Source organism: Thalassophryne amazonica, chromosome 3, assembly GCF_902500255.1.
Source record: "Thalassophryne amazonica chromosome 3, fThaAma1.1, whole genome shotgun sequence".
NCBI lineage: Eukaryota > Metazoa > Chordata > Actinopteri > Batrachoidiformes > Batrachoididae > Thalassophryne > Thalassophryne amazonica.
The window spans coordinates 134,334,976-134,362,066 of record NC_047105.1 but is presented as its reverse complement, the minus strand read 5'-3'; the positions used below and the strand labels follow the sequence as shown (position 1 = coordinate 134,362,066).

Below are 27,091 nucleotides of genomic sequence, written 5' to 3'. Positions count from 1 at the left end.
CCGTAGTGTCAACAAGAAGACGAAGAACAAGAAAAAACAACAATAATACAAAAAAGTTATTAATGTTTTTAAATGGAAATCGCAATTTTGAAAAAGGAACTTTTTAAAGAAGCCTTATTTGGAATTCTTTGCCCTTTTAAGAACATCAAGGAAATTGAGGATGAGTTTATTTATTTCTTTTACATATTACGTATTACAAAAGTTTTCAAATGTTAATTTTTAAAATGTTTTGTTGCATTAAATGTATACCTCACAGAACTAGCTTTTTTTTCATTATTTACAATTTTATTTTACATGGTGTAGATTTTTAATGATTCATCAGTTTGTGTTCTTTTTAAAGATATCAAGGTATAGTACCTTAGTTCTTAGGTTTCCATTTGATAGCATATAGATTATGCTTTTTATTTTCCTATAGTATGCTAGCAGAGTTACTTTAGATAGATAACTATACACATTACATCATAGCTTCTGTTTCTATAATAAAATACCATGACCAAAACTTCTTCTGTATTAATATTTAGGTTTTAATGCCTCTCATAATATTATATAGTACCATATTTATTGTATATGTTGTTTATTACCCTTAATATTTAAATATAGTTATATATATGATGTCTTATCTTTCTTATGTCTTATTATTTATTATTATATATACTTTTTTCTTGAGCCACTTGGGTGGGTAGGGAGAGTTCCCATGGGATAAAAAAAACTTTTCAACCTACCATCTCTGGTTCTCAAGAGCAGGCACCTGAGTGACTCTATACTCTTCTATTTTACTCTTCCTTTTTAGATATTTAGATATACCTTAGTATACTAGCATAGTTCCACCTTAGAATTGGAATATAATATATAAGATATACCTTACTGAATTTTCATGACTGTCTATTGAGTGACTTAAAGAAGCAGTTTTGTGGTTTGCACTTCAAACAAAAACATTCATTAGCTCTGCGCTCCTGATTGCTAAAGCAGTGTTTGCGTTATGAATAAGTCAATACTGCAGCAGGTTTTCAAATGTTTAATTATGCACTGCAGTCTTATTTGAGGGTGGGCGCTATAGGGTTAAAATATGATGCAATAATCCTACATCCATCAGAAACATGACATGTTCTCTGAGTTTTTGGGCAAATTACATGGCAAAGGAAATGTATCAGTGCGGTGGAAAACGGACATTTGTTTATTTGTGACCTGGAGATCAAACATGTCGAGGCGGTTGTGCTGGCGAGAGACCGCAGCTACTCTGGCTAGCTGTGTAGGTTAACACTTACGACGCAACAAAACAGCACACCATTTTTTCAGCTAGAGGTGATGCTGTGTTTGTTGCGTAACAGTAAGCTGTCCCCAGAAGTGGTCAAATCTCGCGATATCATGCAAGGGTTCAAACGAGACTGCACTGTTCTATTGTTGCATGTCTGTAGTAGCTTAAAGTGGCTCTGTAGTGGCTTAAAAAAGCCGCTGACTTGCATTTTGTGCCTCAACATTAATTATCTCATTAGCTGTGCTCCTTAACCCTGTGTGTGCCTTTATAAATAAATAATGCAGCGATTAAATTTATTTTGCCTTTTCTTGCATCAAGTGGTAAATGTGATTTATACTCCGTTGCAACTTATATATGTTTTTCTCTCTCTCTCTCTTAAAGGGGCATTTTTGGATAGGAGCGACTTGTACTCGGGTGCGACTTATGCTCCGGAAAATACGGTAATTGCTTCCTCATATTTCCCAGTATGACAGTGACATATTACCAAAAGTCTTTGTATTAAAAAACTATCAGTTACAATGTGCTTCTGTGTAGTTTGTAGCACAGCAAAGATAAAACCAAACATCCGATTAAAACAAAAGTACCATCTCACTTTTTTCTTTGTTTTTAAATTTTATGTTTTAACCTTTTGCACAGGCTGTTGTTACTTTGATAAATAGTGCATTCAGTTTGAGCCTCATTTGTTTTGGTCAGATGCATTCTCAAGATGTTGAAAAACTGTCAGGAAATTTCGTGTGTGTGAAATGTTTTCTGGCCATGTGGTCACATGAGGCACAAACTCTTCTTGCTGTTATAGTCTGGAAGTGAAGCCATGGCTCTTTTTTTTTTTTTTTCTTGCTCTCTTAAATTTGAGCTAATGTAAACGATTTGCTGGATTTTGTCTCTGCTGATTGGGACTGTTTGGATGGTTCATCTTAGGAAGCATGCCATTTGAATTTTCTGCCTTCTAACACACAGTGGGAGTGTGGAATATGGTTCTCATTGGGCCTGGGGCTTGATCTCCTCCCTTCCTCCCCCCACACTCCCTTCACATCACTCTGACAATTAGTGAGCTCAGCCATCCCCAAGTGACACACATAATTAAAGAGTTGGCATTATAATTACAATTTGTTTATTGTCTGTTTGTGGGTTTTATACAATGTGCAACACACGTGGTGATTTCTTTGGTGTAAATTGATTGGGGGTTGAGGGTGTTCTTGGGCATAAATGTGGTGAAAGTCTCATACATCCTTTGACAGTCGCTGTTTGTCGCAAAGTGAACCAAATTATTTAGTCATGGACGTTTAACGGGTACAACGCTTAAGTAAATGATGCATTTTAGTCCCCTGTCCTCATTGCTGTGTTGACTGCCGCGGGATTTGTGCCAGCTTTAAGTAAGGGTTACCCAGATGGTATTCGCATAATACTAACTTGGTTACACAGCGGTCCTGGGGAATAAGGCTGATTGCCACAACAGCGACGCAGTCAGCTGGTGAACTTGTTGCAGGCTGCATGCACAGATGAATCAGTGTTGTGACTTTGCTGAATTCTTTGTGGAGGTTGTTATCTCGGGGGTCACCGAGTGACCAGGTGAAGGACCCTGCCAGTGATGCTGGTGTGGCGGTGCAGCGATCTTTCTGTGGTGATATCAGTAAGCTGACGGTGTTTCTGATTTAAGAAGAAAAAAGTTCCTTCTGTTTCACTCCTCTTCTTAGACTTTTCTGTTCACACTTCTCTGCATCTCTTCTGTCTTCAGTTTCAGCTCCTTTCCCCCTTCATCTCCTCTCTCCTGTCCCATCTCCTCTGCAGGCATCTTGCCTGCCTTCTGCTCTGCATCTGGCTGTGTGCTGGAAAAGTGGTGAACTGTGTCATCTCCAGCCAATAACAGCCCACAGCTGCAGCAGCACACCGAGGGACAATGTGGAACAGATTTTCTAATGCAGAAAAATAAACAAACAAAACCTGTGGGGAGAAAAACAGAAACAATACCACAAACAAAACTCAAGCTTATGCAGATTGGATGAAATGTGTGAGCATATCGATAAGACCCGTTTGTGTACAAAGAGACGATAGGACAAGAGCAAACCATTGTACATAGAGGTGGTCATTACCACAGTTATTTAATCTTTTGTAGCAGCAGGCCCAAATATCTGTAGTATTTTCTTTCTCTCTCCATCTCTTTCAAAATTCAAGCTGCGTATTGTGCGTATGACGATTATAAACTTTGGTTGGTGAGTTGTGACATGAACGCCCCGGCTCTGGGCCGTGTTTGTTGCAGTGTGTTTGCAGGGGTCAAACTATCAGTCAGTTAAAGGTCAAGTCAGATAACAAGTGCAGCACTAACACATTGAAATAGAGGTGATAAATTTATCAGGTAATGGTTTAGTTATGTCTTTGAGATGTTAGACTTTTGCTGCAGTTGATTTAAACTGCCAGAAGTCAAATATGTCGTAGGACAGTCATTGTCTTGTGAGTTATTTTTCATGAATAAAATATGAAACCTTAACTTGTCCCTTTGTTTGGCTTCGTCTTGCAGTCACCTTGTAATTGTTTCTATGTCATAAGCTGCTATTACTATTGCTAGAAAATGGTAATGCTGTGAGACTCATCTCTTTGAGAGAATGGCTCTCTATCACACTCTCACATTCTTTTAAAAGGGAAAAGGAAGATGAATTTTGCCTATAAAGGCTGTATCACAAGGGCTTTTTATCCTAAATGGCTCTGGGGATTGTTATCTGTGGGAAGCGTGTCCTGCCTCCGTCGTGTTCAATCAAGTGTCCACTTAGCTGTGACTGGGAGCAATTGTTCCCAAGTGGGCCACACACTGACCTGTTAATGTCTGTGTTGACCCTCTAACCTTGTCAGCACATCTTGGGGAGGAGTTTCAATCATGTGGATCTTCTCTGTCTTAACGCTACCGGGTCAAGTGGGCATCAGCCCTGGAAGACCACTCACTTGTGATTGTCTCCTACAGTATGGGTCAGCTGCAGGCTTTTCTAAAGGCCAGCTGTTATTAGACAAGGTGTTCAGAGTGGTGTGGCTTTAGTGGGTCAAGCCACTGAGCTGATCCACCACCAGCGTTCCACGTGACCCTACTGTAGGCCAACATTAACATGGCCATGTTGTAAAGCTGTGGGCTCCGACCAAAAACCATGTGTATCTGTACTGGAATGTATCCAAGCATATCGTAATATTTGGGTCAGTGACATGACATGCATATTTTTGTGTCCAAGTCCATTATTTAAAAACTGAATAAATAAATCTATTCATGACATCTATCACTTTAATCTATAAAACCAATTTATTTTAATTAGTATTTCATTAAGTTCAAATAGTAATATTCTTCTGTGTTTTGGCCTCTCAAACCTCCAAGATGTCAGGTGTTGCAACTGTCCGAACAAGAGAGCAGACTAAGAAAACTAATAAAAATTGTTGTGTGGGCCGCTGAAGAGGAGGTACTGCTGGCCCACCACCACCAGAGGGCACCTTGCCTGGAGTGCAGGCTCCAGGCACCAGAGGGCGCTGCCGCCTCACAGGAGCAGCCGGGGTGACAGCTGTCACTTATCACCTACGACAGCTGTCACCAATCATCTGATCTTCAGTGGTATATCAGCAAGATGACATCTCCACCTCTTTGCCGAGATATCGCTCTACCGAGGAGGTAACGTACTCAGCCAACTGTGTTGTCTTTCTGACAATAATACCTTGTTGCTTGTGTGTTGGATAGCAGATAGTGAGTATTACAGCTGGAGACTGTATTGGACTGTTTTTCTACCTCTTGGATAAGTACTCACACTCTGCACTTACCAGTTTTTTCCTGACGAGAGGTGGAGGTGGTTTTCCCACCATACGTGTTGCTGGGTGCAAACGCACCCACATCTAACTGTTTTTGTTCCTCGCCAGCAGTACCAGATCCGACAAGCGGAGGCAGTGGCCACCTGGGAGTTCGGGACTTGGCGGCTCCAGTATTCCCGGGGTTCGGTGGCGGAGGAAATCGTGTGGTTCCTGTTCTGCTTTGGACAGACGTCCCTTATCTTCGAGCCTGCCCACGTGACACATTTTGTGATTTGACTTCATTGTCTACTATTGTAATTTGCCGTGTTTGTTGTGCTTATTCACAACAGTAAAGTGTTATTTGACTTCCTCCATTGTCCGTTCATTTGCGCCCCCTGTTGTGGGTCCGTTTTCCTACACTTTCACAACAGGATATCTCGGCCAACGTCATGGACCCCGAGGGGCGTCAACCGGCTGTTGAACGGCCAATGGAAGAACAGGGCGCACAGGCGTCTGCAGGAGGAATGATCGGTGAGTTGCAGCGAATCCTCACCGCCTTTACGGTTCGGTTGGATCTAATGACCGAGCAGAACGTCCTCCTTAACCGCAGGGTGGAGGCTCTTGCCGCGCAGGTGGAAGCGCGCCCTCAGGGCGCTGCTGCGGCTCCCTCTCCTGTCGATCCTGTGCGCAACAGTGACGTTCCACAGGTCGTTCAACGACCCCTCCCACCTTCCCCTGAAGCATACATAAGCCCTCCAGAGCCGTACGGGGGTTGTGTGGAGACGTGCGCGGACTTTCTTATGCAGTGTTCGCTCGTCTTCGCACAACGTCCCGTCATGTACGCGACTGATGCTAGCAAGATAGCTTATGTGATAAACCTGCTTCGCGGTGAGGCACGTGCTTGGGCTACAGCGCTCTGGGAGCAAAATTCACGGCTCCTTCAGACATATGATGGGTTTGTGAGGGAGTTCAGAACAGTGTTCGATCACCCAAATAGAGGAGAGACCGCTTCAGCCGTGCTGCTGTCAATGAGACAGGGGCGCCGGAGCGCAGCTGCTTATGCAGTCGACTTCCGCATCGCGGCTGCGAGGTCCGGCTGGAATAGCACTGCCCTCCGTGCCGCCTTCGTAAACGGACTGTCGTTGGTCCTGAAGGAGCACCTGGTGGCTAAGGACGAACCGCGGGATTTAGACGGGCTTATTGATCTTGTTATACGATTAGACAATCGGTTAGAAGAACGCCGTCGGGAACGAGACGAAGGGCGTGGCCGGGCACGCGCCGTCCCTCTCCCTTCCGGTTCCGACCGAGCTCCGCCCTCCCCACGCTCCACGGCCTCTACGCTCCGTGTGGTTACAGCTCCCCCTGCTGATGAAGCTATGGACACGAGCAGGGCCACATTTAGACCACCGGAAAGACAGAGGAGGCTGGTCCGCGGAGCGTGCTTTGTTTGTGGCTCGATAGAGCATCAAGTGAGGGACTGCCCCGAGCGGTTAAACACCAACGCCCGCCCCTAGAAACTGGGCTAGGGGTGGGCCAAGACATTCACGTGGGACACACCCATATCGCCACACGACTCCCAGTTACAATCCTTTATGAGGATTTAACCCTTCAGGCCCCAGCACTGGTGGACACGGGCTCTGAAGGGAATTTGCTAGACAGCAAATGGGCCTGGCAGGCAGGGCTCCCTCTGGTGGCACTTACTTCACCTGTGCAAGTACGGGCACTAGATGGCTCCCTACTCCCTCTAATCACACATAAGACACCTCCAGTAACTCTGGTGGTGTCAGGGAACCACCGGGAGGAGATCGAGTTTTTTGTGACTCCTGCCACCTCCCGTGTGATTCTCGGGTTCCCCTGGATGTTAAAACACAATCCCCGGATCGATTGGCCGTCCGGGGTAGTGGTTCAATGGAGCGAGACCTGCCATCGGGTATGTTTAGGTTCCTCGGTTCCTCCCGGTTCCCAGGCTAGGGAGGAGGTCAGAGTCCCGCCCAATCTTGGGACGGTGCCGGTGGAGTACCATGACCTTGTGGATGTGTTCAGTAAGGATCTGGCGCTCACCCTTCCCCCGCACCGTCCGTACGATTGTGCCATTGATTTGGTTCCAGGCGTTGAGTTCCCGTCCAGCAGGCTGTACAACCTCTCACGACCTGAGCGCGAATCAATGGAGACCTACATCCGGGACTCTTTAGCTGCCGGGTTGATCCGGAATTCCACCTCCCCGATGGGTGCAGGTTTCTTTTTTGTGGGAAAAAAGGATGGCGGACTTCGTCCATGCATTGATTACAGGGGGCTGAACGAAATCACGGTTTGTAACCGATACCCGTTGCCCTTGTTGGATTCAGTGTTCACGCCCCTGCATGGAGCCCAAATATTCACTAAGCTAGATCCTAGAAATGCGTATCACCTGGTTCGGATCCGGAAGGGAGACGAGTGGAAGACGGCATTTAACACCCCCTTAGGTCACTTTGAGTACCTGGTCATGCCGTTCGGTCTTACAAACGCCCCCGCGACGTTCCAAGCATTGGTTAATGATGTCTTGCGGGATTTCCTGCACCGATTCGTCTTCGTATATCTGGACGATATACTCATCTTTTCTCCGGATCCTGAGACCCATGTCCGGCATGTACGTCAGGTCCTGCAGCGGTTGTTGGAGAACCGGCTGTTTGTGAAGGGCGAGAAGTGTGAGTTTCACCACACTTCTTTGTCCTTCCTGGGGTTTATCATCTCCCCTAACTCCATCGCCCCTGATCCGGCCAAGGTCGCGGCAGTGAGAGACTGGCGCCAACCTACGAGCCGTAGGAAGCTGCAACAGTTCCTCGGCTTTGCAAATTTCTACAGGAGGTTCATTAAGGGCTACAGTCAGGTAGTTAGCCCCCTGACAGCCCTGACCTCACCAAAAGTCCCCTTCACCTGGTCGGATCGGTGCGATGCCGCGTTCAAGGAGTTGAAACGGCTCTTTTCGTCTGCACCCGTTCTGGTGCAGCCCGATCCTAGTCGCCAGTTTGTGGTTGAAGTGGACGCCTCGGACTCAGGGAGAGGAGCTGTGCTTTCCCAGAGCGGAGAGACCGATAAGGTCCTTCACCCGTGTGCCTATTTTTCCCGCAGGTTGACCCCGGCTGAACGGAACTATGACGTCGGCAATTGAGAACTCCTTGCGGTGAAAGAGGCTCTTGAAGAGTGGAGACATCTGTTGGAGGGAACGTCCGTGCCATTCACGGTTTTCACTGACCACCGGAACCTGGAGTATATCAGGACCGCCAAGCGGCTGAACCCCAGGCAAGCCCGTTGGTCACTGTTCTTCGGCCGTTTTGACTTCCGGATCACCTACCGTCCCGGGACCAAAAACCAGAGATCGGATGCCTTGTCCCGGGTGCATGAAAACGAAGTCAAAACGGAATTGTCGGATCCACCGGAACCCATCATCCCGGAGTCCGCTATCGTGGCCACCCTCACCTGGGACGTAGAGAAAACCGTCCGGGAGGCCCTGGCAAGGAGCCCGGACCCCGGAACTGGGCCGAAGAACAAACTTTACGTCCCACCAGAGGCCAGGGCTGCAGTCCTGGACTTCTGTCACGGCTAAAAGTTTTCCTGTCATCCGGGGGTGCGAAGAACCGTGGCAGTTGTCCGGCAGCGCTTCTGGTGGGCGTCCCTGGAGGCCGACGTCCGGGATTATATCCAGGCCTGCACCACCTGCGCCAGGGGCAAGGCTGACCACCGCAGGGCATCGGGACTGCTCCAGCCGCTGCCTGTGCCTCATCGCCCCTGGTCCCACATCGGCCTGGATTTTGTCACGGGCCTCCCGCCGTCCCAGGGCAACACCACCATCCTCACGATAGTGGACCGATTCTCCAAGGCAGCCCACTTCGTGGCCCTCCCGAAGCTCCCGACTGCCCAGGAGACAGCGGACCTCCTGGTCCACCACGTCATCCGGCTGCATGGGATTCCAACAGACATTGTCTCTATCGCGGTCCCCAGTTCTCCTCGCAAGTCTGGAGGAGCTTCTGCTGGGAACTGGGGGCCACGGTGAGTCTCTCATCCGGGTATCATCCTCAGACCAACGGGCACGCAGAACGGGCCAATCAGGAGGTGGAACAGGCCCTGGGCTGCGTGACTGCCGCGCACCCGGCGGCCTGGAGTACCCATTTGGCCTGGATCGAGTATGCCCATAACAGCCAGGTGTCTTCAGCCACCGGCCTCTCCCCTTTTGAGGTGTGTCTGGGGTACCAGCCCCCGTTGTTTCCGGTGGTTGAGGGAGAGGTCGGTGTGCCCTCGGTCCAGGCCCACCTGCGGAAGTGCCGTCGGGTGTGGCGTACCGCACGTTCTGCTTTGCTAAAGGCCCGGATGAGGGCAAAAGCCCATGCAGACCGTCGGCGGACCCCGGCCCCTGCGTATCGGCCAGGGCAGGAAGTGTGGTTGTCAACAAAGGGCATTCCTCTTAAAGTGAACTCCCCTAAACTGCAGGATCGTTACATCGGTCCCTTCAAGATCCTCAAGGTCATCAGTCCAGCCGCAGTGAGGCTTCAGCTTCCGGCCTCACTGCAGATCCATCCTGTTTTCCATGTGTCCCGGATAAAGCCGCATCACACCTCACCCCTCTGTACTCCGGGTCCGGCACCACCTCCTGCCCGGATCATCGATGGCGAGCCGGCTTGGACTGTGCGCCGGCTCTTGGATGTCCGTAGGATGGGCCGGGTCTTCCAGTATTTGGTGGACTGGGAGGGGTACGGACCCGAAGAACGCTCCTGGGTGAAGAGGGGCTTCATCCTGGACCCGGCCCTCCTGGCCAATTTCTACTGCCGCCACCCGGACAAGCCTGGTCAGGCGCCAGGAGGCGCCCGTTGAGGGGGGGGTCCTGTTGTGTGGGCCGCTGAAGAGGAGGTACTGCTGGCCCACCACCACCAGAGGGCACCCTGCTTGGAGTGCGGGCTCCAGGCACCAGAGGGCGCTGCCGCCTCACAGGAGCAGCCGAGGTGACAGCTGTCACTTATCACCTACGATAGCTGTCACCAATCATCTGATCTTCAGTGGTATATCAGCAAGACGACATCTGCACCTCTTTGCCAAGATATCGCTCTACCGAGGAGGTAACGTACTCAGCCAACTGTGTTGTCTTTCTGACAATAATACCTTGTTGCTTGTGTGTTGGATAGCAGATAGTGAGTATTACAGCTGGAGACTGTATTGGACTGTTTTTCTACCTCTTGGATAAGTACTCACACTCTGCACTTACCAGTTTTTTCCTGACGAGAGGTGGAGGTGGTTTTCCCACCATACGTGTTGCTGGGTGCAAACGCACCCACATCTAACTGTTTTTGTTCCTCGCCAGCAGTACCAGATCCGACAAGCGGAGGCAGTGGCCACCTGGGAGTTCGGGACTTGGCGGCTCCAGTATTCCCGGGGTTCGGTGGCGGAGGAAATCGTGTGGTTCCGGTTCTGCTTTGGACAGACGTCCCTTATCTTCGAGCCTGCCCACGTGACACATTTTGTGATTTGACTTCATTGTCTACTATTGTAATTTGCCGTGTTTGTTGTGCTTATTCACAACAGTGAAGTGTTATTTGACTTCCTCCATTGTCCGTTCATTTGCGCCCCCTGTTGTGGGTCCGTGTTCCTACACTTTCACAACAAAAATTTTATTTTGACAATGATAAAGTCAAAATGAAACACTATGGCATTGTTTTGTGTTTAAAATCTTTTTGATTATGTTTTTATTTCTAATATCATTTGTTTTTAAAGCTGTAAAAAATCTTTAAAACTTTTGTCCAACAATTTACATTTCCTAAATATCAGGGTGGCGCAACCATAAACGTATGACTTTTATTTTGAAATGAAGAGACAACAGCTGTAAAGAGGATATTCCATCAGCCACAGGACCCTAAGTGACTGTTTGGACTAAGCTAAAATTTTTGTAGATCTCTGTCAAATAGTAATAAAAATTACTACTTTCAACTCTTACGTATGCTGGTACACTTTTCATGTCAGGTGGTACAACCAATGTAAAACTCATGAAATTATATTTTATCATAAAACTCTTAATTTTTTAAAAAGTGGTCCGTTTGAACTTCACGCTATTGGTAGAAGCTAATGCTAGCATCCAAACAGAAGCCTGTTTATTTGAGATTAGCTGCAATAGTCAGGTGGTGCAACTGTAAGGAATGTTACTATATAATGCTATTCAAAGCTCTAAAATTATCCATGAAACCATATAATATTTTGTAGTTTTAAATTTAAAGATATTATACACTTTAAAACATTACAAATTATAATTTGTTCATTTTAGATGCCACTATCAAGTAAAGAAAAGTCGGCACGACACAGGGCGCATATTAATAATGATCCGGCTGCAAGGGAAGCATATCTTGCAAAAAGAAAAGAGGTAATGCATCTATACATAGTCCATTTTACATTTATTATTATATTACAACTCCACATTCTTGAATGGAAATTTGTCAGCTCATTAGGTCTTGTGTTTTATAGCTGTCAGAGGAGGAAGAGAGAAGGGAATATTGTGAAGCCCCCTATCGGCCAATTCTCTAAGCAAGAACAGAAAAAAATAGGCAACAGTGGAGGGAAGATCAAAAAAGCACCGGGACAGAAAAAGAGCCATTGAGGAAATATTGAATGTTACACCCAAGTCAAATGAACCCTCAAAAGAACTTGAACCTAACTCTCCCAACAATAACAATGTTGAACCTAACTCTCCCAACAATGTGAGAATGCAATTAACTGTGCATCAAATATCTCTATTTAAGAACACTTAAATAGAGACATACGAGGTCTGTCCAAAAAGTATCAGACCTTTTTATTTTTTTCAAAAACCTTATGGATTTGAATCATGTGCGCTTGCATGAGCCAACCTTGAACCTTCGTGTGCATGCGTTAGTTTTTTCACACCTGCCGGTTGCGTCATTCGCCTGTGAGTAGGCTTTGAGTGAGCACTGGTCGTCCCCCCTCGTTGGATTTTTATTGCGAGGAAAATGTCTGAACGATTGGAGCAGCGGTGAATCAAATTTTTCCAGAAACTGTGAGAGACAGCCAGGTGGAAACCATTCAGAAGATTCAAATGGCTTTCGGTGGCTTTTCAGTTGAGTGAGTATCCGAGGAATTGTTGTGTGGGCCGTACTGCTGGCCCACCACCACCAGAGGGTGCCCTGCCTGAAGTGCGGGCGTCAGGCACGAGAGGGCGCTGCCGCCGCTCAGGAACAGCCGGGGTGACAGCTGTCACTCATCAATTATGACAGCTGTCACCAATCTCCTGGTCATCAACCACACACACAAAAGCCGGACGACATCTCCACCTCGTCACCGAGATATCGTTTGCCTTTGAGGTAAAACTTTCAGCCGTGTTCAGTAGGTGCTACTGGTATTGTTATTGTGTTCCTGTTTTGGAGGTGGAGGTGTCTTACCCACCAGTAAGGAACTGTCGCTGATTGTATTGCTGAGTGTACACACACCCACACATAACTGTTTCTGCTTCCTGCCAGCAGTACCAGATCCGACAGCCGGAGACGGTGGCCACCTGGGGACTCGGAACTTGGCGGCTCCAGTGTTCTTCGGGTTCAGTGGCAGTGGAAATCGTGTGGGATCCGGCTCTTCTCTGGACGGACGTCTTCTATCCTCGAGCCCGCCCACACGTCACCTTAGTACATTTGACTCTGTCCAAATTCTGTATTTGTCTGTATTTCGTTGTGCACGTTTCACAACAGTAAAGTGTTGTATTTTTGGCTCATCTATTGTCCGTTCATTTCCGCCCCCTGTTGTGGGTCCGTGTCATTACACTTTCCCAACAGGAATTGTGTAAGAGCTGGACATGTCACAACATGTCCTGTGAGACATCCAACTTCCGCACGTCTTTCATTACAGAATCTCCTGTAACAGTGGAATGTGCCGAAAAAGTGCTGATGTCCACCTCTTCTGCAATTTCTCTGGTAGTCAGACGACGTCCCGGATCAACACAGCGTTCACTTTGGAAATGATCTGGTCGTTTCTGCCTGTTGATGGCCGCTCGGAGCGCGGTGCACCCTCCGCCATTGTGCGCCGTCTTTAAACCGGTTGTAACACTCCTTAATCTGTGTGATGCCCATAGGATTGTCATCGAAAGCCGTCTGAATCTTCCGAATGGTTTCCACCTGGCTGTCTCTCACAGTTTCTGGAAAAATTTGATGCAGCAAAGCTCCAAATCGTTCCATCTCGCAATGAAAATCCAACGAGAGGGGAGGACCAGTGCTCACACAAAGCCTGCTCACAGGTGAATGATGCAACCGACGGGCGTGAAAAAAATCGCGCATGAGGGTTCAAGGTTGGCTCATGTAAGCACACGATTCAAATCCATATGGTTTTTGAAAAAAATAAAAAGGTCTGATACTTTTTGGACAGACCTCATATGACTAGAACATATGTTACTATTATAAAAGATTTTTTGTTCAGCATATTTCATATTATAACAAATGTTGTCAGGTGGTGCAACCAATTTAAACAAAAAAAAACAACGATATGTTAAAGTGACTAAATGGTTTTTTTAATGTGATGAATGTAGTTATTATACTAAATATTTGGATTTGCGTATTTGTGTTTTTATTTTTCTGTCTTTAAAGGCAAAATTGAATGTTAACTTGGCTTAAAACCTGACATACAGAATGCAAAATCGTAAATTATTGGAAAAAGGAACACAATGATAAAATAATAACCTGTTACCTTGTGTAGACATGCTAAGGAATAGTTGCAAAAGATTTAATCTTAAAATAAAGATTAGGAATGTATACAGATTTTTATAAATATTTGGATGCGCCACCTGACATTTTTTTGTCATGCAGTTCAAAATACTGTTTCAAAATGAGTTAAAACAGTTAAAAATGTTATTCAGTAAATGAGATTTGTTAAAACACATTTTTCTGGACTCAAATACATGTTTTACATCTATATTGAAAATACTTTATAAAAATACCTTTTTTGAAGCCTAATTGGTCAATGACCCATTTACTGTATTAAGCCGTCTAAATGTTTTCAGCGTTTATAGTGCACTGTCACGCATATCAAGCTACGGTGGCGTTGTTTGGTGATGTCGTGTGACACCACATGGAGCGATCCATCCAAGAGAGAATCCCATGTGGTATTTATTATTGTTTTGACTTATCATTATTGTTTTGAGTTTGAAGCATTTTTTGGATCTTTGCAAAGTGCAAACTGCTGTTATGTTGTTATGGTTTGTGTTTGAATAAATTGGCTTTAACAGCTGGACAAAGGAGGACCTCAAAACTTTGGTCAGATGATTGGAGTTATTTACTCACCGCAGGTCGAAGGCCCAAAGAGGGATTACAGTGCACCTGGAAAATATTCACAGTGCTTCAATGATTTCAACATTTTGTTATGCTACAGGCTTATTTCAAAATAAATTAAATTAATTTTTTCTTCAAAATTCTACACGCAATACTCCATAATGCCAATGTTAAGTTTTTTTTTGATTTTTGCAAATTTATTGAAAAAAAGCTAAACAATAAGTCACATGCATACTGAACAAAAATATAAATACAAGACTTTTGTTTTTGCTCCCATTTTTCATGATCTGAACTCAAAGATCTAAAACATTTTCTATATTCACAAAAGACCTGTTTCTCTCAAATATTGTTCACAAATCTGTCTAAATCTGTGTTAGTCAGCACTTTTTCTTTGTCGAGATAATTCATCCCACCTCACCGGTGTTACATATCAAGATTCTGATTAGACTGCTTGATTATTGCACAGGTGTGCCTTAGGCTGGTCACAATAAAAGGCCACTCTGAAATGTGCAGTTTTGCTTGATTGGGTGGATCCAGGGGGTCAGAAAATCGGTCAGTATCTGGTGTGACCACCATTTGCCTCACGCAGTGCAACACATCTCCTTTGCATAGAGTTGACCAGCAGCCAGACACCATCAAATGTGGGCATTTGCCTACTCGGGTTCGTTACGGCGGCAAATTGCAGTCAGGTTGAGACCCTGATGAGGATGACGAGCATGCAGATGACCTTCCCTGAGACGGTTTCTGACAGTTTGTGCAGAAATTCTTTGGTTCTGCAAATGATTGTTGCAGCAGCTGTCTAGGTGGCTGGTCTCAGATGATCTTGAAGGTGAACATGCTAGATGTGGAGGTCCTGAACTGGTGTGGTTGCACGTGGTCTGCGGTTGTGAGGCTGGTTGCATGAACAGCCAAATTCTCTGAAACGCCTTTGGAGACAGCTTATGGTCAAGAAATGAACATTCAGTTCATGGGCAACTGCTCTGGTGGGCATTCCTACAGTCAGCATGCCAATTGCACGCACCCTCAAAACTTGCGATATCTGTGGCATCATGCTGTGTGATGAAACTGAAGATTTTACATTGACCTTTTATTGTGCCCAGGGTAAGGGCCCCTTCACACATAACAAGATTGAAGCAGACTAGCGCACGAAGGAGGAATTGCATGCCATTAATGAAAATTGGAGCTGCCTCTAATGTCTAGTACACCTGTTGCTACGACTATTTGTGCACATCAGCGGCCGAAAGACAAGAGTGTGCCCTGTGAGAGCCCATTCGATTCCTCTCGCTGCAGGTGTCGCCAAATTCCCGGCAACACACATGAACATCCAGCACCGCTCACTTGACACTTAGAAAATGTGGGGCCATTCGCGCTTTCAACACAAAAATAGAGAGCACGCAACCATTTTCGAGCTGTCTGTGAAATTTGTCTAAGTGCCCCCACGAGTGTGGCATTGCAAAGCAACAAACCTGTGGCGTGCCAGTGTGTTGGCTCCCCCCACAACACATGTGGCGTGCGTAGGCCGCGTTCCCCCCAACATATGTGGAGTGCAGGGGGGGAGCATACTTGCATGAAATGCTGATATATTGTACAGATGGGGAGCGGCCAGCCATGTCTGAACGCACACAGCACAGCGAGGCACCTCTCAGCTGATCACCAGCCACAGCTGGGGATCACTTACTGTGTTCTGAAGGACATGACCTTACAACTGTCCACTGTGACATGCCTGTGTCTGCTTGCTGTCCTCATGTGGAAATGCATAAAAACATGTATCGCTTTTGCAACAGGCTGCAGCGAGCAGTGGCAGTTTTTAGTACTGGCCATACGGGCCGCTGCCCGGGGCGCCATTTTTGGTGGAGCGGCACCGTGGGCATGAACACTGGGGAAAAAAAAAATCTCCACTGCAGAATGGTTTTCTTGTGTGGAATTGGCAAATTGGCACCCCCTGCAGGCAACTACAGGCACCCTGTTTGTTGTCAGAGTTCACAGAAGGTGAATTCTGACAGCAAAATACAGGTCTATAATTCCAGCACATTTTTCCGAATTGTGTGAAGTGTCCTGCCACACACAGAGATGATTCAGCTGCATCCCGACCTGGGCGCAGCCAAATCCTCTCTGTGTGCGGCAGGAACCCGCGGACAGGAGCTCTCCTGCTATGCGGCCTGCGGATCAACCAGCAAAAACGAGGCAGGCAGCCTTTGAAAGCAGACAGACAAGGTGTAAGAACGGGTTTGAATGTCACTGGAGAGAACAAACTGCCCACTTGTGGAAAAAAAGGTTTGCAGAAAGGCGAGCCTGCCTATTTGTAAAGACAGCTTAGAACTTATGCTGTGTTCACATTACTAGCTGAAGTGACTGAATCTGACCCTTTTTTGTTTGCGTGCAAGAGTATGCGTTTTTACAAAAATTTTCCAGTAGCTGGCAACTCTTTTTAATGTCATACACACTGACAAAATAATAATAACAATAATAATGTTTAAAATGAGGCTCAACTTCATAATTAACTGGTTTATTTGAGATAGTAAAAGAATCACATTTGATTTCATTGGCATGGTAATGCTAGTAACATTTTAGTTTAGAATTTCTTTTGACCCACAGATGAAGAGCAAAAATTAGAGAAAAAAAAGGCAAATACTACTTTATCAAATTTCTGTCAAACCTAAAACTTCAGCAGATTAGTTAATGCAAAGTATTTACACATTTAGCCTAATATTTACAAACATCAAGCTAAATATTTAGCTAAATGTTGAGACGAATATGCACCTCAATAAGAGCTAATTGTTCCTCCCTGAAAGACAGATTTAAATAAAGCGTCTAATGATTGACATTTAACATGTAAGGGTGTGTTTATTCAAATTTGCAACTCATGGATGTTTTGAGCTATTTTGTAGCCTCCAGTCTTTTGATATCAATTTCAAATGAAGGGGCACTTGTAAAATAATTTTAAAAAATGGCTGTTTGTGCAAAATTTTGTAGCAGGGGTGCTCCGAGGGCAGTCTTGCCCGGGGAGTAATTCAGTGTAGAACCGCCACTGTCAGCGAGCGAGCGCACAGTGCACACATTGACAGGCTGTGCCAGGTGAAATGGACCGTCAGCTCATGTGAACACGCAGCGGGCGATCTGAATTTCACGTCACCCACGTGAGCTCTGTTCCGCATGACGTGGTGTCTGTGCTGCAGCACACCACAGGACTATGACTGACAAGCCAACAGTGTGACAAATATGCCACTTTCAGTCACGTATCACCAAAAATATTATTATTATGGCACTTTTTTCGCCATAATTAAAGACGACGAAAACTTCCTCTTATACATTGTCCAATTTCTCTTATTTAAAATACGTTTATCTCCTTGTTGATTTTAGGCATTTTACACTCCTTTTAGAGACAGCGATTGTAGCGCGGTGGTAAAGTTTCTGTCTGTTAATCAGAGCTTTTGTGAATTGCAGGTTTGAATACCTCGAGTGGCATTTATTTTTATTTAACCATGGTTATTTAACCGCAGGGTTCTGTATTGAGTCCGCTTTTATTTATTATTTATATCAACCCAGTGATTTTCAATAATTATACACCGATATCTAATCTATTAATGTCTGGTGATTATAGTAATTATTTATATAACCAGCTGGACATAAGGCATAATGAGAGCGCACTGCTTCATTCATGTCATTTCATGACTGTACTGTGACCATAGGTCATATACAGAGGAACAGAGGGATCATACTTGTATTGTCCACTCGATAAGAGGGATTAAATATTGGACGTTGCAGTGTTTTTATATGGTGTGTGGTTTTCATTTTGTTTCCACACAGCAGCAGCGTGATGTGGTGGAACACGTTGCAGCTGCTTGCACTGTGTTCGCGCACGAGCGTGCATGAAACCATCGCAGCGGGATCATTCACGCCTGCCCGACCGTGTGTCCCTCCCGACGTTGGTTCGATGTTTTTGTGCTTCGCTCATTTGGGCTGTTTCACTGTGATATACCCTGATTTGTGCTTATTTGTGCTATGGGTGAAGGGGCCCTAAAACACACCTGTGCAATAATCATGCTGTCTCATCAGCATCTTGATATGCCACACCTTTGAGGTGGGATGGATTATCTCGGCAAAGGAGAAGTGCTCACTAACACAGTTTTAGACAGATTTGTGAACAGTATTTGACAGAAATCTGTCTTAAGTATATAGAAAATGTTTTACAAGGTCTATTAGAAAAATATCCGACCTTATTATTTTTTTCAAAAACCATATGGATTTGAATCATGTGATTACATCAGACATGCTTGAACCCTCGTGGGCATGCGAGAGTTTTTTCACGCCTGTCGATTACGTCATTCGCCTGTGGGCAGTCTTTGAGTGAGGAGTGGCCCACCCTCTCGTCGTTTTTTCATTGTTTAGGAATGGCTCAGAGACTGCTGCTTTGTTTGATCAAAATTTTTTCAAAACTGTAAGGCACAACTGAGTGGACACCACTCGATAAATTCAGCTGGTTTTCGGTAAAAATTTTAATGGCTGAGAGATTTTGGTCTAGTAGTGTCGCCGTAAGGACGGCGCCTGACGGCGATCTGCGCTTCGAGGCGGCAACGTCTCACCATTTCAAGTTGAAAACTTCCACATTTCAGGCTCTGTTGACCCAGTAAGTCGTCAGAAAACAGAGAACTTTCAGAAGAAGTCGGCATGAGGAGTTTATTCGGACATTCCATTGTTAACGGACATTTTGTAATGAAAGAACGTGCGGGCAGAGTCGCATGTGGGGCCGGATCCGACCGCGGGGGGTTGCGACAGGAAAAACACCTCCGTTGGAAACCTTAACGGGCAAGTTGGAACATGCCCAAGCTGTTAAACAATTTCTCACTTACTCACTTGTTGAAAGCCATCAAAAGCCGCCTGAATTTTACAAATGGTTTTCAACACGCAAATTCGCCGAGTCGTTTCCGTGACGACTCGGCGAATTTGCGCGCACATCTTTCATTACAAAATGTCCTTAAACAGTGGAATGTCCGCATAAAGTCCTCATGCCGGCCTCTTCTGAATCTTCTCTGTTCTCTCACGACGTCCTGGGTGAATTAAGCCTTAAATTAGGATGTTTTCAGGTCGAAACAGGCCGACGACGGCGCCTGGAAGCGCTGCACGACGTCCTGCTCTGTGGGAAGTCCTTACACCGACAGAAACACCCCATAATCTCTCATCAGCCGTTAAACTTTTCACTGAAAACCAGCTTAATTTCTCGAATAGTGTCCACGCGGATATTCCTCACAGGTCCAGAAAAAATTTTGATAAAGCAACGCGCGCCGTCTCGAGCAGCGTGTGAAACAAAGGAATTCAGCCGAGAGGGCGGGACCACATCTCACTCAAGGCCTGCCCACAGGGAAATGACGTCACCGACACGCGTGAAAAAACCCACGCATGCGCACGAGGGTTCAAGCATGATTGGTGTAATCGCACGTCATTCAAATCCATATAGTTAAAAAATAAAATAAAAGGGTCGGTTTATTATCTAATAGACCTCGTAGATCTTTGAGCTCAGCTCATGAAAAATGGGAGTAAAAACAAGTGTTGTGTTTATATTTTTGTTCAATGTACATTTATTTCCAGTCTTTTCCATGAAGTTCAAAATTGAGCTCAGGTGCATCCTGTTTCTACTGATCATCCTTGAGATGTTTCTACAGCTTAATTGGAGTCCACCTGGGGTGAATTCAGTTGAGAACAATCTGTTTGGATGTTTACATGGCTAATATTGTTCATATCAAAAGATTTTAAAAGGATTGAATCACCGAACTGATCAGATCTGTTTCATTCTGATTGAATAGTTTGAGAAATTTCCTGAGAAATTCTGTCATTCTGATGAACAGATTATTAGGGTCCAAGCAGCTGCACAGCATGCATAATTAGACATGTGAGTATTCTGATCTTATCCTTTGTATACATATTCTTCATCGACAAGCTTTAGAAACCTGAATGCTTATTAGATTTCAGCATTCTCAAGTGATTTGTATTTGTATAATGAGGGAGGGTGTGTTATCCTGGCTGAGTATATTTTACTCAGCAAAATTTACTGTGTAGTGTTTCTCAACCAATCCTTGTCGTGGTAAGAGCTCTGTGCTTCAGCTGCATATGCTAACAGTACTGTCACACACTGACAGGGAAAGTGACAGAAGATGTTTCAGAACTTTGGTACTTGCATAAATAGACTGAAAGACTGGGCAAACCTGTGGTTGGAGTCTGTACATACAACCCCTGGCAATAATTATGGAATCGCGGGCCTCGGAGGATTTTCATTCAGTTTAATTTTGTAGAAAAAAAGCAGATCACAGACATGACACAAAACTAAAGTCATTTCAAATGGCAACTTTCTGGCTTTAAGAAACACTATAAGAAATCAGGAAAAATAATTGTGGCAGTCAGTAACGGTTACTTTTTTAGACCAAGCAGAGGGAAAAAAAAATACGGAATCACTCAATTCTGAGGAATAAATTATGGAATCACCCTGTAAATTTTCATCCCCAAAACTAACACCTGCATCAGATCAGATCTGCTTGTTAGTCTGCATCTAAAAAGGAGTGATCACACCTTGGAGAGCTGTTGCACCAAGTGGACTGACATGAATCATGGCTCCAACATGAGAGATGTCAATTGAAACAAAGGAGAGGATTATCAAACTCTTAAGAGGGTAAATCATCACGCAATGTTGCAAAAGATGTTGGTTGTTCACAGTCAGCTGTGTCTAAACTCTGGACCAAATACAAACAACATGGGAAGGTTGTTAAAGGCAAACATAATGGTAGACCAAGGAAGACATCAAAGCGTCAAGACAGAAAACTTAAAGCAATATGTCTCAAAAATCAAAAATGCACAACAAAACAAATGAGGAATGAATGGGAGGAAACTGGAGTCAACATCTGTGACCGAACTGTAAGAAACCGCCTGAAGGAAATGGGATTTACATACAGAAAAGCTAAACGAAAGCCATCATTAACACCTAAACAGAAAAAAACAAGGTTACAGTGGGCTAAGGAAAAGCAATCATGGACTGTGGATGACTGGATGAAAGTCATATTCAGTGATGAATCTCGAATCTGCATTGGGCAAGGTGATGATGCTGGAACTTTTGTTTGGTGTCGTTCCAGTGAGATTTATAAAGATGACTGCCTGAAGAGAACATGTAAATTTCCAGAGTCATTGATGATATGGGGCTGCATGTCAGGTAAAGGCACTGGGGAGATGGCTGTCATTACATCATCAATAAATGCACAAGTTTACGTTGATATTTTGGACACTTTCCTTATCCCATCAATTGAAAGGATGTTTGGGGATGATGAAATCATTTTTCAAGATGATAATGCATCTTGCCATAGAGCAAAAACTGTGAAAACATTCCTTGCAAAAAGACACATAGGGTCAATGTCATGGCCTGCAAATAGTCCGGATCTTAATCCAATTGAAAATCTTTGGTGGAAGTTGAAGAAAATGGTCCATGACAAGACTCCAGCCTGCAAAGCTGATCTGGCAACAGTAATCAGAGAAAATTGGAGCCAGATTGATGAAGAGTACTGTTTTGTCACTCATTAAGTCCATGCCTCAGAGACTGCAAGCTGTTATAAAAGCCAGAGGTGGTGCAACAAAATACTAGTGATGTGTTGGAGCGTTCCTTTATTTTTCATGATTCCATAATTTTTTCCTCAGAATTGAGTGATTCCATATTTTTTTTCCTCTGCTTGGTCTAAAAAAGTAACCGTTACTGACTGCCACATTTTTTTTCCTGATTTCTTATAGTGTTTCTTAAAGCCAGAAAGTTGCCATTTGAAATGACTTTGTTTTGTGTCATGTCTGTGATCTGCTTTTTTTTCTACAAAATTAAACAACTGAATGAACATCCTCTGAGGCCGGTGATTCCATAATTTTTGCCAGGGGTTGTACAAGCGGCTGAGTTTCACACGTGTTGTTTTCTGGTTCTTCTCGCAGACCTCAGACAACAGTTGCAGCCTGAGATGCAGGTCTAAATAATGAGTGCCAGTTAACACACACATACACTGCAAAGTGGCTGTATGTGGAGTTGCTTGTGAAACTGACAGTTTATTTGAGTGAATAATGGCATTAGAACCATATGTCTTCAGAGTCGAGAGACCACAGGAGTGAGAACGTGTTGTCGTCTGAGGTCAAACGTTTTAGGTTGATGTCAGCGTCTTAGTATTTGTTGGTTACGTTGGTTCTTGGTTTTGTTTCAATGGGCTGATTTTTATTGTAAAACTTAACCACTCTTTAAAATCCAGTGCTTGTTAATTTGCTGTAAAAGACAGAGAATCACAACTACCTCTAAGTGTGTGCACTCGTGCTATTTTAACATCTTTTTTTTTTTTTTTTTTTTTTGAGACCACACATAAATCCCACCTCCTTTTGAATCTTCAAATGATTTATACAACTTGAGTGAGTAAACTGCATGTGGCGACTTTGGTGCTGGGCTCAGAGTCACTGAGTGCCATCTGTGGTTCACCTCAAAGTGAGGGCTCATTAAAGAAAGTGACATAAACAAAAAACACTGAAGCCATATATTGGTTGGATTTGAAGTTTTCTGTTGGAAGAGTTGTGGTGGTGGTGGTGGTGGTGGTGGGTAATGACAGACATGCGGCTGAGTAGTCAGAGGGGTCTTATCTCGGGCTGATGGCATGCCTCGGAGTGTGGTCGCACTGTGGAAACAACGGCTGCACTAACTGGGTTAGTTGAATTCCTCAGTGGTGAGTTACGAGGCGTTTGCACCGGCGGGTGTGTGGTTTGTTGTGTCTGCTTGTAGAACTGCGCCACTGCACACAAACATCTTTAGATTTGTTGTTTGACACGTTTTGTCACAGACCAGGCCATTTAAGTGGGAACTGAATTGCTTTGCTGTGCTGCCAGAGAGACATTACACACCACTGTTGTGCACATATAACACAAGCCACACATGTAGCTGTGACTCCTGTGCCAGGGACAAAACCACAATCCCTTCATTCTGCTGCCTGATATGCACCATGTGAACACTATCTGGAAGTTATTAACATCTCTATTCATGTTTATTTGGCTACAGATGATTCATTTTCATCTTAATACCAAGTTTTGAATGAAGAAAATACCCCATCAGCACAATGATTTAGTGGTTAACACTGTTGCTTTACAGCAAGGAGGTCCTGGGATTCCTTTCCCACCTGGTCCTTTCTTGTGGAGTTTGCATGTTCTCCGTGTTTGCCTGGATTCCCTCCCAGTGCTCTAGTTGACTCCCGCTGCCAAACACATGCAGGTTGCAAGTTAACAGGATTTTCCTGGTAGTTAGAAGCAGCAAACGTTTAATGACACTGTGGGACTGATTTGCACTAGCTGGTGCACCACAGGCACGTCCAACGAGAGGGGTCTGGGGGCATTCCCCACCCCCCACCCCAGGAAAAAAATTGAAAGTGAAATGGTGCAATGTAACATGCTTTGTGACTGTGCATTTTCAATTTTTTTTTTCAATATTTTTTAATTCCTTTTGCTTGATTCAGTGGGCTCACACAAAATTAATCAAAGCCAGTCACGGTTTCAAAGTCAACATGGTTCAAACTGCATTACTTTATTCTTAAATATTGCAAATAGTAAATCAATTATGATAACAATAAAAATAATAATAGTATATTGTTAAATATAGTATTTTTTCAAAGCAGTAAAATGTAGTTATTTTGTGCAAAAACTGCCTTTATTTTTTTTAATCACTCTTATGGACTGAGTCCGCATAATCAAACAGCGAGACAGACGTGAACTGTTGAAGATGTGAAAGACTCTTATTGTATATTTAAAGCAAAGCGCTGTTTGTCGCAGTGTTGTCTCTTGATCCCTTGGCTGCTCACTCCAATGCGCAGGTGAAGTAAAAGGAGGTGCACAGGGTTTTTTTTTTTTTTTTAGTGAACAAAGTTTAACCGACTAATATGTTGTGTGGGCCGCCGAAGAAGAGGTACTGCTGGCCCACCACCACCAGATGGGGCCCTGCTTGGAGTGCGGGCTCCAAGCACGAGAGGGCGTCGGAGCCGCTGGAGGTGACAGCTGTTATCTATCAACGCCAGCTGTCACCCATCACCACCACTACAAAGACTGGACTGCAACTCCACCTCCTCGCCGAGAAATCTTCTACCATACAGGTAATTTCTCTTCTGACTTACAACATTGACTAATAGTCTGAACTTCTTTGCAGCTGTTTTCCTGTGGTGTTGCCTTATCTGTGGGATTGGCGTTTGGTGTGATCAGCGACGGCTTCGCTTCACACCCCAACCAGATAAGTGGTTAGACAGGAGCTGCACGAGTGTGTGATTGGAGGTGGAGGTTCTCCCTCCTTACTGAACACAGACTGTGGGATTACTGAGTGTGCGAACTCACACTCATCCAGAACTGTTTCTGTTTTCTGCCAGCAGTACCGGGTCTGACTGCTGAAGACAGTGGCCACCTGGGGCGCAGGGCTTGGCGGCTCCGGTGTTCTTCAGGTCTGTTGGTGGTGAGGCTTGTGTGGGTTCCGGCTTTCCTCTCCCCGGACGTCTCCTATCTTCGAGCCTGCAACACGTCACCTTTTTGTCGGATTGATATAACGCATATTTGTATCTGTCTGTATTACGTTGTGCACCTTCACAACATTAAATTGTTACTTTTTGGCTATTCCATTGTCCCTTCATTAACGCCCCCTGTTGTGTGTCCGTGTCACGACACTTCCCCAACATAATAAAAAATTTACAGTGCATCCATAAAATTTTAACAGTGCTCCTTCCACATTTTATGTTACAGCCTTATTCCAAAATGAATGAAATTAGTTTTTTCCTTTAAAATTCTACTCACAACACCCCATAATGACAACATGAAAAAAGTTTTTGAAATTTTTGAAAAAATTATTAAAAATTTAAAAAATATAAGGAATCACATGTACGTAAGTATTCACACTCTTTGCTTAATACTTTGTTGATACGCCTTTGTTTTCTTGAATATCATGTCACAAGCTTGGTGCATCTATCTTTGGGCGGTTTTGCCCATTGCTCTTTGCAGCACCTCTCAAGCTCCATTAGGTTGGATGGGGAGTGTCGGTGCACAGCCATTTTCAGGTCTCTCCAGAGATGTTCAATCAGATTCAGGTCTGGGCTCTGGCTGGGTCACTCAAAAACATTCACAGAGTTGTCCTGAAGCCACTCCTTTGATATCTTGGCTGTGTGCTTAGGGTCATTATCCTGTTGAAAGATGAACCGTCGCTCTAGTCTGAGGTCAAGAGCGCTCTGGAGCAGGTTTTCATCCAGGATGTCTCTGTACATTGCTGCATTCATCTTTCCCTCAAATCTAACTAGTCTCCTAGTTCCTGCAAACATCCCCACAGTATGATGCTGCCGCCACCATGCTCCATGTAGGGATGGTGCCTGGTTTTCTCCAAACATGAAGCCTGACATTCACACCAAAGAGTTCAATCTTTGTCTCTTCAGACCAGAGAATTTTATTTCTCATAGTCTGAGTCCTTCAGGTGCCTTTCGGAAAACTCCAGGTAGGCTGCCATGTGCCTTTTACTAAGGAGTGGCTTCCGTCTGGCCACTCTACCATACAGGCCTGATTGGTGCGTTGTTGCAGAGATGGTTGTTCTCCACAGAGGAATGCTGGAGCTCTGACAGAGTGACCATCAGGTTCTTGGTCACCTCCCTGACTAAGGCCCTTCACTCCCAATTGTTCAGTTTAGACAAACGGCCAGCTCTAGTAAGAGTCCTGGTGTATCTGAACTTCTTCCATTTACATATGATGGAGGCCACTGTGCTCATTGGGACCCTCACAGCAGAAGAAATGTTTCTGTACCTTTCCCCAGATTTGTCTTGAGACAATCTTCCACAGGAGGTCTGCAGACAATTCTTTTGACTTCATGCTTGGTTTGTGCTCTGACATGCACTGTCAACTGAGGGACCTTATATGTAGGCAGGCATGTGACTTTCCAAATCATGTCCAATCAACTGAATTTACCCCAGGTGGACTCCAATTAAGCTATAGAAACATCTCAAGGATGGTCAGTAGAAACAGGATGCACCTGAGCTCAATTCTGACCTTTATGGGAAAGGCTGCGAATACTTATGTACATGTGATTTCTTAGTTTTTTATTTTTAATAAATTTGCAAAACTCTAAAAAAAAACAAAACAAAAAAAAAAAAACAAACCTTTTTTTCCCTCGACCTGTTTGACCTCACAGCAAGCTTTGATACTGTGGCTCACACAGTACTTTTTTCTCAGAACATCTTATTCCTATTCAAGGTAAGGCACTTAAGTGGTTTAAATCGTATTTGGCCAAAAGGAGTTTTTCTATTATGATTGGTGACCTCTCCTCATCAACCATTCCCCTGTGTTTTGGAGTGCCACACAGTTTGATTCTTGGGGCAATTTTATTTTCTTTGTACATTTTGCCATTGGGGTCAATTATAGCTCAGCACAACCCGTCCTTTCATTCCTATGCAGATGATCTGCAAATCTATCTGCCTTTAAGGACTAAACGGAGCAATGCTTTGTCATGATTTCATTGTATTTGTGAACGAAAGCAGTGGCTGTCCCAAAATGTCCTTTACCTGAATGATGGTAAAACTGAGACCATTGTGTTTGGATATTCTGGCATGCCAAGTGCAGTAAAATCAAACTTTGATGCTCTCGCTAATTATGTAAAACCAGCTGTCAAGAATTTGGGATTGATATTTGACAGCTGTTTGACGTTTGATCAACAGATCAATTCTGTTCTGAGTTCGAAGAGCTTTCATGTTGAAAGGAGCCAGCTGAGGTGGTTTGAGCATCTGATAAGGATGCCCCTGGGCTC

At 44.6% G+C, this 27,091-nt stretch overlaps 1 protein-coding gene and 1 long non-coding RNA gene across 3 annotated transcripts in view; one reads left to right on the top strand and one right to left on the bottom strand.

Annotated features, from left to right (window-relative positions):
• foxp1b (forkhead box P1b) overlaps positions 1-27,091 on the top strand; it is a 732,035-nt gene that overhangs the window by 134,937 nt on the left and 570,007 nt on the right. The gene's annotated exons all lie outside the window — the stretch shown is intronic.
• On the bottom strand, positions 4,470-26,894 carry LOC117507646. The gene is made up of 4 exons (XR_004559810.1): positions 26,818-26,894; positions 23,416-23,420; positions 8,228-8,235; positions 4,470-4,482 (listed from the first exon to the last, which is right to left on the bottom strand). It is a non-coding gene; the product is annotated as an uncharacterized LOC117507646 (long non-coding RNA).